This window comes from Amphiprion ocellaris, chromosome 4 (genome assembly GCF_022539595.1).
Source record: "Amphiprion ocellaris isolate individual 3 ecotype Okinawa chromosome 4, ASM2253959v1, whole genome shotgun sequence".
In the NCBI taxonomy this organism is placed as follows: domain Eukaryota; kingdom Metazoa; phylum Chordata; class Actinopteri; family Pomacentridae; genus Amphiprion; species Amphiprion ocellaris.
Window position 1 is genome coordinate 29,128,259 of NC_072769.1, and position 12,201 is coordinate 29,140,459.

The 12,201-nt window shown below is 39.9% G+C and overlaps 1 protein-coding gene across 1 annotated transcript in view; it reads right to left on the bottom strand.

The window, feature by feature from the left end:
• Window positions 1-12,201, bottom strand: part of nt5c2b (5'-nucleotidase, cytosolic IIb) — a 65,940-nt gene that overhangs the window by 39,932 nt on the left and 13,807 nt on the right. The window lies entirely within an intron of this gene.

Here is a 12,201-nt window from a genome sequence, read left to right on the forward strand (position 1 = left end):
TTTTTACTATATTTAATTTCGCAAAAATACAATTATTTTACAGATATTTGTCATTTTTGGAAAGAAAAATCATTACAAACCAAAATCTTGCCAATCTTCCTGCCAGATTCTCACCAGTTTTACACAGAAATCTTTGTGAAATTCACATTAGTAATAAAAAACATAACTGACCAATAACTTGTGATGTGTTATCACAGGTTTAGTTAAGACTTTATGGATCATCTGTGGTAAAATTAAAAGAAAACCAAAAAGAAAGACATTAATTATCAGTTGACTTGTGAGGTTCAATGTTAGGAAAACACTGAACACTGAAAATACATAAAAGGGTGAAAAGCAATGTCACCCTGACCTCTAACTTGAATCTATGTGTTTTTTTCTTTCGTTCCTCGGGGTCACCTTGCAGGCGTACATCACAGAGATAAGATGAATTACCTGCTGCTGTACTGTATGATGACCTTTACACCCTGATCCCTGCTATGCACACTTACAGTCACACACTCAGACACACACAGAGTCCCAGACATCAAGACCCTGGGCCTCACGGATCGTCTCTGATTAGTTCATCTCTCCTCCTACTCACCGAGTGGGTGGGACAGCCTCGGTGCTGCGTGTGCATGCTTGATGCAGGTTGCAGTTCTTCAAAGATTTATACCCCTGCAATGCTGCTCAGGAGAAGGTGTGGTGGAACCGCCACCGTAAAAGCCCTCTTATTAAACAGCCATCCCCCCTTTTTTTTGCTTAAACTTGAAGACTGCTTCTTCTTTCTATTTTAAGTTTCACGTTAACGACCATGCACCTTACTTCATAACCAAAGAAAGCACACAAGAGCTTTATAAGGCTATAAATGCATCTGAAATACAGTACTGTCTACTGCTGTATATAAAATATCGCCTCCTATTGCAAACTCTGTCGCAATCTGGGATTAATTTGAATTTTACTGCTGAAAGCCACGAGCAGCGTTTTTGCCTTCAGTCCCAGTGCAATCAGTATGCATTGCTGCTGGCTGATTTCTCAAGTGTGTCATTCTGTAATTACTGCACACATGCTTGTCTTAACATATTTGCAGTGTTGTATAAATTGTGTTTCCTTGAATAGAAAGAGAACAAAGAACAAAGCTGAACACATGCAGATAAAGACAGCTTTCTCCATTGATTTCTCACACGTTATAGTAATGTTTCCCCTTTCATCTTCCCCTTAAGACTGAAGGTGGAAAAACCATTTAATTTAGCACTGTCTGACAGACATACTGCAGTACTCTGCAGATGCTTTATGCGCTTTAGATTCTTATCCGTCAAGTAACACAATCAGCGAGGCATCTTGTTGGTCCCAAATTCATCTTGCAGCATGAACAACTCCAAATACACCTTTCAGCACCTACAACTTTTGTACAGTATATTAAGCATAATTCAATATTTTTTCAGGTAAAATTCTAACAAATCAAATTAAAATATTCTAGTCATCTCATACATTGTGTCACACACATTTGCCCAACATTCATCCTGGAATATGCAGAAATTCTGGAATCTCCCTCAGAATTGTAAAATTTGGCGAGTTACTAAATACCATCTGTGCACTCTGTCTGTGGCAATCCCTCCTTCGCATGACTCCCCCTCTGCAATCTAGAGGACTAAAGTGTAGAGGGAGAAGCATGTTTTATGTTCTGTCTGGTGATAAGTGTCTGTGCAGAGCTGTGATGGTGGTGGAAATGAGAATCAGGCTGCAGAGCGAGCGGCCGAGGCCGTAAATTTCACCAGTTTGTCAGCATCTCTGGATCAAAGCCATTCCTTTTCTCTGAGCTGAGGTGTCGACTCTGCAGTCGTATTAAAGTCTGACCTCTGACATGCACAAAGACCCACTCAGAAATCAAAAAGGGCAGCAAGATGAATAAGGGACATAGACACATTTATTTTAGAACTTTATCCAAGCATTTTCAGGCATCGGTGTGGTCAGTTCAAGGTTGAGTTTAGCAGAAAAAACACAGACATGATGCCAGAAAAAAATGGGTTCAATAAACAGACTTTATGCAAACAACATGATGTGAAAACTGCGCTTTCTGTCTGAAGACGCCTTTAAAGGAACACGCAGATAGTTTAGGGAGTATGTTTGTTTCATAGGGAATTACATGAGACAAGACTCTCCGTAGGAAGTGTGCAGCCTAACACAGCAAACGTTGGTATCAGGGGAAAACTGCTACAAGAAAAAAACCTTCCAACAATACCAGAACTGTCTTTGAACTAAGGATGTATCACGGAGGACAGGAAACTGCTCACTTGAATGAAAATCACTCACCTGCCACATGACCTGAAAACGTTTTCAGGCTTTCAGGTTGTAACAGACACTATACATGCAAACCTAAAGTTAGAATCAAGACCAGCCAACTCAGTATCACATCCAAGCAGGTATTTTGTATTAAATTTCAATACAACAGTGATGTTTAATGCAGTGCTGTGGAAATGGATTAGACAGTCTTGGTTATTTGCATGTTTTGGTTTGTTTAGACTAACTCAAAATGCATTGCTGTGATTTGCAGGAGTGTGCTGTTAAAGTCAGTAGTGGCCCAGCAAGTGTTTTGGGTGACAAGATATATATTTTGTGTTGCACTACCGTTTCAGTTGTCTTAATACATCAACTGGTGTATTCACCAAGACTACCTACAAGAATCAAGTGGAGCTTTTTTTTAAAGATGCAGAAGTGTTCAAAGCAGCCAGCTTGACATGATAAAGGACTTCTGAGATGCTATGGAGATAATAGATCACATACAAAGATAGAAAAAAGTCATAAACCATGTACCATTCATTTCATAATGATTTGACATGAGTTAAATAAAAAAATTCAAATACAGACAAAACATATATATTTTCCACAAATGGGCTTTCTGTCCTTTTTAGTGCTTCTTATCATGTTGAGTTTGTTGAAGACTTCATTCTCTTATGAGTTTGTTTTTGTTGACAGCTGCTGTGCTTAAAGTTCTCCCTCTGTTGAGGAACTGTAGCCTGTACTGTAGCCTGAACTATGTGATTTATTGTTCTTTGTTAAAAACCACAAAAACAGTTGTTCTGCTATAACTTTGATTCTGAGGATCATAGAAAGCTTTGCAGTTTTTCCTTTACGTTTGGATTTTGAAGGCTGCCTTACTAACAAGGTTAATGCTAATGCTAGTAAGCTAGCAACCTAACGAGTCTATGGGGATGATTGGTTGTGCTCTTAGCAATGGAAATGATGTTTTAAGGCCAGTTCATGCGTGAAGACTGTATGAGGAGATTCTCCCTCATCCACACTTATAATTCATTATTTAAAGAGTTTTAATTGATGTAGTTTCTGTTGAGCTTTGGAGGTGCTTTGATTCGTACATGCCTGAACACTGGCAGAAATTCTAAATTCTCCAGAAAGCTCGTGTCATGGCTGTCCACTGTGCTCTACACACCTCAGTAATAATCACATTGACATGGTGCTACAATCCAGTCTGTAACCAGCTTGCAAAAAGGACAATGTCACAACCACTGTTTCACTTCTCCGTTGTGTTGTCCTTTCTTCAATATGAAGGCAACGCAACTGTCTCCTGATCAGACCAACTTGTACCTACTGTTGTATGAAAAGGACTGTATGCATATCCCCTGTCTGCATTAACATCTGCATCTGTCGAGTGGGGAGCAATAGTACGCTGCCTTATGTTAGAACCCTTTTGGTAAATAATAACTATGGAACCCTGACCACATTAAACTAGCGTCTTGTTTTCTATTCTACGTGTTAGAAAAGATACAAGGTGTGAACAAGGTAGCTCTGAAGCTTTTCAGTCTAGTGTCAGCTGTCAGTCCTTGTTCAGAACCATGTTGAATAAAGCCAATGTGATGAAACTGATATCAAACATTTCTCAAAATACAACAATATTTCTTAAAGCACACGATGCCAGACAGACAGTATTTCACTGCATTCTACCATTCAGCCCAGTGAAAGGTGGTTTTGCACGTCTCAGGCTTGGTACCAGTGAACGAAGTGTTAATTTGTGAGTCACTGCTGCTGTTTCCTTGGAGTCTGTTGCTAGTATCTGGCTGTGCTGAAGCAGCCTTGGGGAGTGACTGCTCTCTGAGACTTTGCTCTCATCTAAACCGTTCTGCAGAGATGCATGTACACAGATCAAGAAGGCAGACCAGAGGATGAATTAAGAGGGAGATGGCAGATTATTAATTAAAGAGGGCAGCTCTGCCATTTTTAAGATGTTAGATCAGTAATACTGATTGAATGAGTCTAAAAACCTTTGAGGAGAAACAACTAAGAATAACTCCTTGATAGGAAATAAATGTTCATTTTGCATTTTGCATGAAATGACTGGTTCTAGCTTTATTTCCTGTCTGGCAGAAAGTGCTGAATCACTTTGAGGTAGGCCCTGTCTGTGACGTGGCGTCTCTCTGCTATCCACTTTTTTTTCTGCTTGATGCTAATAATAGCAGAGACAGAGCCAGCAGAGCCAGACAGACAGACAGACAGACAAAGCGAGGGGAGATATTTTCCCCTGAACAAAGGGGAAGGTTGCAGCCCTTTTTCTTGACCTCCTATAAAGCTTCTGTGGGGACAAATGAGCAGCATTGGGTGTATTCGACTTGAAAAATACAATTACATTAACTGGAAAGTCTATCTTGCTAATCAGAAAATGGAATGGATTATGACCACCATTGGAATTGATTTAGGGTACATTTTTGATTAAGAAAATGATGATTAATTGACTTTGAATCTCATTGTTATGGCCACACCTGCTAGGTGATCTCTACAAGCAAAACACAGAGCTACTCCTTTCAAATCTCTGTGGTGATTCACCACCAGGTAGACACATCAGTGCCTTGTCCCTGGAGGACTTTTTTATAGATCTGGCTACCAAGGACAGACTCCCTGCACCAACCACATTTGCAAGGGCTCGCATCCAGATAAATAGAAAAGATGTGGAGTCTTGTCTGCTGCAAGGATTTGTGGAGGACAAGTTTTCTTTTTTCCCAGCTGTGAAGTTCAGGGACATCAAGGGCACCAAGGAGGTTTGGTGGAACAGAAAGGATTTTGTGCACGTCCACCTCGGAGACCAACAACCTTCTCCTCTTTCCACAGTGGCAGCCATGACCCTGCAGGCCCGCATGTAAATTGAAAGGCTTTCTCTTGCCTATTCCAGGACCCTGGAGAAATACAGAGACCATGGAATGCCATGGATGGGGAAGGTCCTCTCTTGACTGCCAACAGGACTTGGTGGGGACACACTTTTGCAAGTGGTGACCTTTGTCAGCTGTGTCGGCTTGATCACGAAGGCGATTTTGTGGACTACAACCACCTCAGAGATCTCCTAACCCACTGAGCCATGTCATGTTGCAGGCACAGCTGCAGAAGCTTCAGATCCTATCCAGGTTCACCCTGCCAAAAGTTTACAGTGTCCAGATCTGGAGGATACATGACAGCATCCCCGTCCGTGGCCTACCATCTGGGTCAAAGTGACACAAACCACCAGAACCTCACAAGCTGGAGGATGGAACCGTCCAGCCTGAGGGAGATGTGCAGGCTGCTGAGGAGCAAGATGACATCAGGTCAGTGATGCAGTCTCCTGCCATGGGCCTGCCTGCAAGCCCCTCCAAACACTGGACGGTGTTTGAGGTCTCACTCGTAAACCTGGACCTTCTAGTGGAGCTGAAACAGGCCTACAAGCTCTACATTTGCAGCGGCAGGGAGCACAAAATTCCAGCAAGGACATTTTACTCCTTTCAGCAAAAGAAAGGGAAGAGGATGACAATGCTAGAGAAGTAGACAATATTGCTTTTCTTGTCTTTTTTCCACAGTTCCATTTGAACACTGTTGAGTGTTGCCCAGCTAGAAGCGTGATGGCTTTTGTTTTTGCTGCATTTTACTCTGAAGTTCTGAATGATGTATTCCAGGCAGAAGCTGGAAGCTACATTGAATCAATACCTTCTACCAAAAAATATACAATTTTTTTATATCCATAATTTCCCTTATCCTAACCTTAACACTAAACCCAATTTCTAACTCCACCCCTCTGCTCTCTGCCCCCTACCCTAATGCAGAAATTTGTTCTAATGAATTTCTTGAAAAAAAAAACAACAAAAAAACAAGTCAGAGATGTAATCCTTGTAGGAAGTTTAAGTGTAAAACAAAAAAACTAACAAAGTTCTTTTAGAATCAGTCATCCTAAAATCAATCATTGTAGTTAATCTCCTTCTTCCTAACCCTAAGCCTTCCTCTCTAACCCCAACCTCTCAGCACCCCTTCCCTCTGCAGCCCTCCTAAACACCTCTTTACGTATTTACAGTATGCTGATGTTGCTTTGTATATTAAATATTTCACTGCACAGTTAGCTGACTGTCAGAAATTACACATAATATTTTTTTAAACAAGTCATACTAGAACTTTCTTCTTTCCTTCCTTTTTGGTTAAATCTCCTGAATTTTTTTCCCCCACGTGTGAGAAAATGTGATACATCATGTCATCCGGTGATTAAACAGATATAATAAAACTCACTGTTACACAGGGAGACTTGAGATGAGAAGCTAAAAGGTGGGTATTTTTAGGTGTTTCAGCTGGCAGCATGAAAAGGTGGAGAAGGAGGGGGAAGGAAGGTACTTTGAGAAAACTGATGTGTGCATCACAAGCAGCAGAAGTGAGGCTCTGCAGACTGGATGCACCAGAGACACAAGTATCACCGTGGAGATAAATCTGGTGAAAAATATATAAATAAATACGTATGCCCCTTAGAAATTTCAATCCACTTAGCTATATTTTTGAAAAATTTGAGATTTTGCTCACCTCTTTACTCATGTCTCCTGTTTCTCAGAGCTTCTTTTTTTAACACACTTGCTCCTACATAAAGATTAACAATCATGAAATTAAAAAAATATTCAATTCACTTATTCCATTGTGATTATCAGGAAATAATGCATTTCTGAAAGATTTTATGTGATGGCTTTTAGTTAAAGAAAAAACACCCCATGCACATGACACACTTGATATTTCCCTCGTAGTTATCTGATACATATAAACTGTGTCTTTGCACCTCTCGCTGGTACACTGTCTGGCTTTTGCATCCCTATTCAGATGAGACTCATTATTTCAGAGCAGGAGTGCAACAAAACAACATCAACCTACAGGGATGTGTCCTTACAGTCACATCGTGCAGCACTGCAAGCGGTGACAGATATGATTTAGAATCAAACTTGCACTAAGACTTGTACGATGACATTCCGGTTTCCAAATTTATAGCAAAGCAATATCCCCATTAAGTTGCTGCCAGCTTCAGAAATGACCTCTCTATTGGCATTTTAAGGCTGGTTTATTACATCTACTGTATATTCTTCTACAAGGACGGATTGAAAATGCTTTATCAGTTATGTGTGTGTGTGTGTGTTGTTTCCTAGAGGTGGATACTACAGAGGTGAGTGTTCACAACATTTTTAGACAAATGCGTGTCTCTGAAGATCACAGTGTACCATCATGTCCCGAAATGTTCCCTCAGCTCTTTGAGAGATGACAGTCGTGTGCTGCCGCTGTCTAATCTATAATAGAACAGCTGAGCCCTTCCAGGGTTTTCTATTCAACATCCAGCCTCTGGAGTATGAGACAGCATTTTGAAGGAAAAAGGAAATTGAAGGCATAAAAATGTAAAAGCTCAACCTTCCTCAAGTTGTAAGAGCCAGAAAGAGTAGTAAGTGTGTGAGATGGAATAGCTAATATCCATAAGCTCAAAGCTTAGAGTGAAGGCAATGCCTCTGATCTATCTTAGATGATTCTGTTTCAGTGGCTGGTATAAAAAAATCCCTTTCTTACTTATGTTACAGCTTTAAAACAGATGTAATCTGTTCAGTTGAAAGATTTCAGGAGAGAGAGGCTTTTAATCAGAAATTTATTCTGGGCTTTTTTCTGTCTTTGTTCCTGCTCTGCAGTGATAAAATATTAAAATGTCCCATTCACTGTCTGACTTTTTAAAACCTTCTGTAGAGCTGGAGCAGAAATGTTCTGCAAAATGATGCATCAACATATTTGCAAAGATAGCATCACATGATGTATTTATCAAATCTAGTATTCTATCAATAGCTCCTGTTTGATCATAATTAGGTCACGTCAGTGAACATCAACTTCCTGTACAGCTGAACAGGTGTGAAACTGGGAGGTCAAACTGAGCAGATGTCAGTCATTAATCTTCTGGCTCTGAGGATGTGGTTGCATAAAAATACACTAGTGGCTGTAGTATCAGGATCTATTTCTAGATTGAAATGAATGCTCCATGTTAGCATTATATCAATTCCTGTCAGTTCTCTCGGTTCTTTCTTAGGCTGAAGCAGAAGTTTTTGAAAGATGAACTCAAAAGTACAATCTTTAATACAGAGGCATATTAAAACCAATCCTGTTTGGCCATTATGACTAATTTCAAAGGTCATAACTGGTCTGTAAAATATACAGCAGGTCACACTGGACAGTTGGTGTTACCATATAATGTGAAGGGGTTTAAAATTCCGATGTCCTGTCTGCAAGACATTGGCAACAGTTGGTGGATCTTAAGCAACAACTCATAATTCCTCAACCATATTGTAAATGGCCACCTTGGGACCAGAAACTTGTGTTCATAATTATAGTAACTGAGTACATAACACTTAGAAAATTCCTTTTGAATAATGTGGAAATACTGGCTGGACTCTTCTTTTTTCTCTTCTCTTCTCTCTGGCATTTCTCCACCAAAACTCTATGTTCTTTGCCAGCCCATTTGCTAACTTTGTCTCACCTGCACATTATCTTGGCTCATCAATATGATAAAACGTTGTTAACTTGTTTAACTGCCTCCACAAACCTCATTTGTAGCAGCAGATTAGCATTTAACCTTGGAAAGCCCTCAATAGTTTGTTCGTAATGTGTGTGTATATCATTGCAATTTTCTCACAGATCTCTTTAAAACAAATTTGATGGAAACCGTGGCCTTGACTGGATTAATGGGGGTTTTGATTCTCAGACTCTGTTCTCTTCAGACAATGAACATCAGCAGGTATTTTCTCTGTCCTTATCAGAGAACAAACAGTAAACCGGAGTTGCCTTCGTGTCCAGTGTCCCACTGAGCATGAGATTACTGTATGAGCTATACATTAATCCTTTCACTGCTTCGGTAGTTCTGTGCAGCAGAGGATGTAAAAACTGGAAAAGGACACAGAGGGACTCTCCTCCCCACACAAAGCGCCGCAGGCTGTCAGGCTGGAGGAGTAAAGATTACCTGCCTCCAGAGACCGACTTATTGACAAATCTCCTGTGCTCCACGGAGTATAGAGTCTTCAAACATCCAGACGTGCACAGGGCAGCTGTGCTGGACGAAGAGGGGAGGATCTGTTCATTCTCCCCCACCTCCCCTGTTACTCCCATCCTTCTCTGAGGTGCAGGAACAATAGTGACACAAGTTCCTAATGAGACGTGAGGCTAAAATGTTGCATCATCGGCTGCATCAATCACTGCCAGAGTCAAATTAACATGCTTAAATGTAAAGAATTGTGGAATAATTTGGAGAATGCGTGTTTTGTGGGAGGTTTTTGTTCCAGTGTTGCTGCACTTCCCTTCATGTATGCTGACTATTCCTTCCATCTTCTTTTAACTTCTTCTGCAGTCACACCTAATGGACTGAATCATCGTGAGAAGTCTCTTGGAGATTTTATCGCATATAGCAGTTCATCAGGATGCAGAGCACACTCACAGCTGGTAAAGGCACGAAGGTCAGTCATGTTTGAACATGTCCTCTTCACAAAGAAAATGACATACAGAAAATTGCTTAGAAAGAAGCTGAAAAATGATACAGTGTGCGCACGCAGTGTGGAGTAAAGGTTCGAGAAAATAAATCACCTTTTATCATCTTAGGGCCCTTAGAGACGAGGGAATTATTGTGCATATGGGTTTCTCAGGGGAAATATAAATTACACAAAACAATGCACAAATCACTGCCAGTTTAAGCTCCCAGAGTAGAATTTCTTAAACAAGAAACTTATTTAACTCTTTATGGTCATAAAAATCCTTGAAAAGTTATTAACAGTTTTACATCAGTGTAAAAGATATTTTAAATATACTACTGGTGTTTTCTCTTTTGTTGGTGCTTTTCCTTTTTGCTTTGTCTTTTCATCTAGCCTCATCAATAACTCAGTTATAATCGTCAAGTCAAGCCACTGTTTTTATATAGCACATTTAAAACAGTAGCTGTTGCATGAATAAACAAGATTATAATTGGCATTACAGTATTACCTAACAAGTTTAAATATTGGGTTTCAGACCCGATATTGTTATTTATGATGTGATTTTACCTGAGTAAATTCAATAGTACGATTTAAAACACTACAAAAACTATATAATGGATAATAGATCATTTATAAGAGCAGAAAATGTCTATACTAGAATCAAATAATTAGAAGAATAGTTCAAAATTTTCAGAGAGTGGCTCATTTGCTTCCTTGTTGAGAGTATAATAAGATGATCAGCATCACTCTTGTGTCTGGACTTGAAATATGAAACCAGCAGGTTCACGTTTTGTAGTTTAGCTTTGTATAAAGACTAGAAACAAGTCTAACACCGCTCTGAAGTTGTTTGCTTCTTTTCTATACACTTTGATTCCTGAGTACATAATAGTCTCGTTTGCATCCTTTTTTTTAGAGGCGCTATATGATGTGGAAACTCTCATTAGCACTGTGCTCTGGTATCTGCACTGACAACTGTCTCCACTTAAGGAGGAGAGCAGCAAACAAACTGTGATTCTATTTCTTCGAGCATGAAAATGAGGACACTTCTTACACAGTTGTTGTTTGCAGTGCATGAAAAGGAACATTTGCACAAACTAGAGCTTTTGCCAGCCCTGTGCTGTAACGCAACTGGGTGCTTTTAAATATCTAGTTGGAAAAGAGGAATCTGTATGCAAGAGCGGTCCCTTATCATGCTATATCTTGTTTGTTTAATGCACTAAAAAAATACAAAGTAGACATTCTGAGGCAGTGCAGCCTTCTCTGCATGGTGACGGGTTTGATCCAGTGGGACATAACAAGGCTAGTTTTTTACCTTTATTCCCAGTCATTATGCTAAGCTAAGCTAACTTGCTTCACAGTATACTGACATTTACAGCAGGCATTATGTAGTGTTACAGTGAGAACCCTATAGATCTCTATAATGACTTTGGCCACTTGAGACACACGTCTGCTTTCAGTCTAAATTGCCTGTGGGTGTGAATGGAGCCCTCGTGACCCACTAACAGATAAGCGAGTATAGTTAATCATCTCTGAAATGTTAATAAATTATTTAGAAACATTCAATTAAGTCACTTGTGTCAAATCATAAATGCCTAATAATGTATTCTGTATTGGTCAGTGATGTCATTTATTGTTTATTGAATTATTTTCATGGTAGTTTTGTTGTGAGGTGGCGATCTCATTTTTCTGCCCTTTACTGCTGCATTAACCAGATGTTATAGTATAAAACAGCCCCATCACCACCTCACTCCCCTGAGTTCATTTCAGTGGCAATATCTATTTCAATCCTGAAGCCTGAAGAAATGACATTAAGATTAGCGATGGACTGCTGCTGAGCGTTTCCCAGGAAGTGAGTCATCTCCTGTAACCTGCTGGCCACAGGTGAGAGAGGATAATTACAAGACATCATTCAAAACTCCATCGTTCAAAAGGCAGCAAAGAATGACTTGATGGCGTTTTGATTTTCTAGTACAGAGAGCAAATGGGCGACTCACGTTAACAGAGCGGCTGTTCTCTTAATAAACGTAGAGACAGTCAAGGGAAAATGTCACGCTAATGCCTGTTTTCATTATTCACACGGCATCATTGATCAAATGCATTGCCCTGCATTGTGTGAGAGAAACGTTTGGACAGATGTTGTTAACTCACGGTGTACAATTTGTCTGGGCAGATGTGACATAACAGATGTAGAAAATAAAATTATGCGTTACAGGCCGTGGAATGTTTTTATCACGTCCCATTTATTTCACTTATCTTGTGGGAAGTGAGATAAGTGGCACGTTATCTGCATTATGTGTGATGCAGGGTTTGAACACTCACTGAGAAACTGCCAACATCTTTTTCTGTAGCAAAGGCAGAGTTCAGTGGAAAACCAGTTAATGGATAGAAAGAAACACAAGAAACACAATGGATTTGCTTAATTTTCTAGACAAAATAATGAAGTAAACTCTCTGAAAAG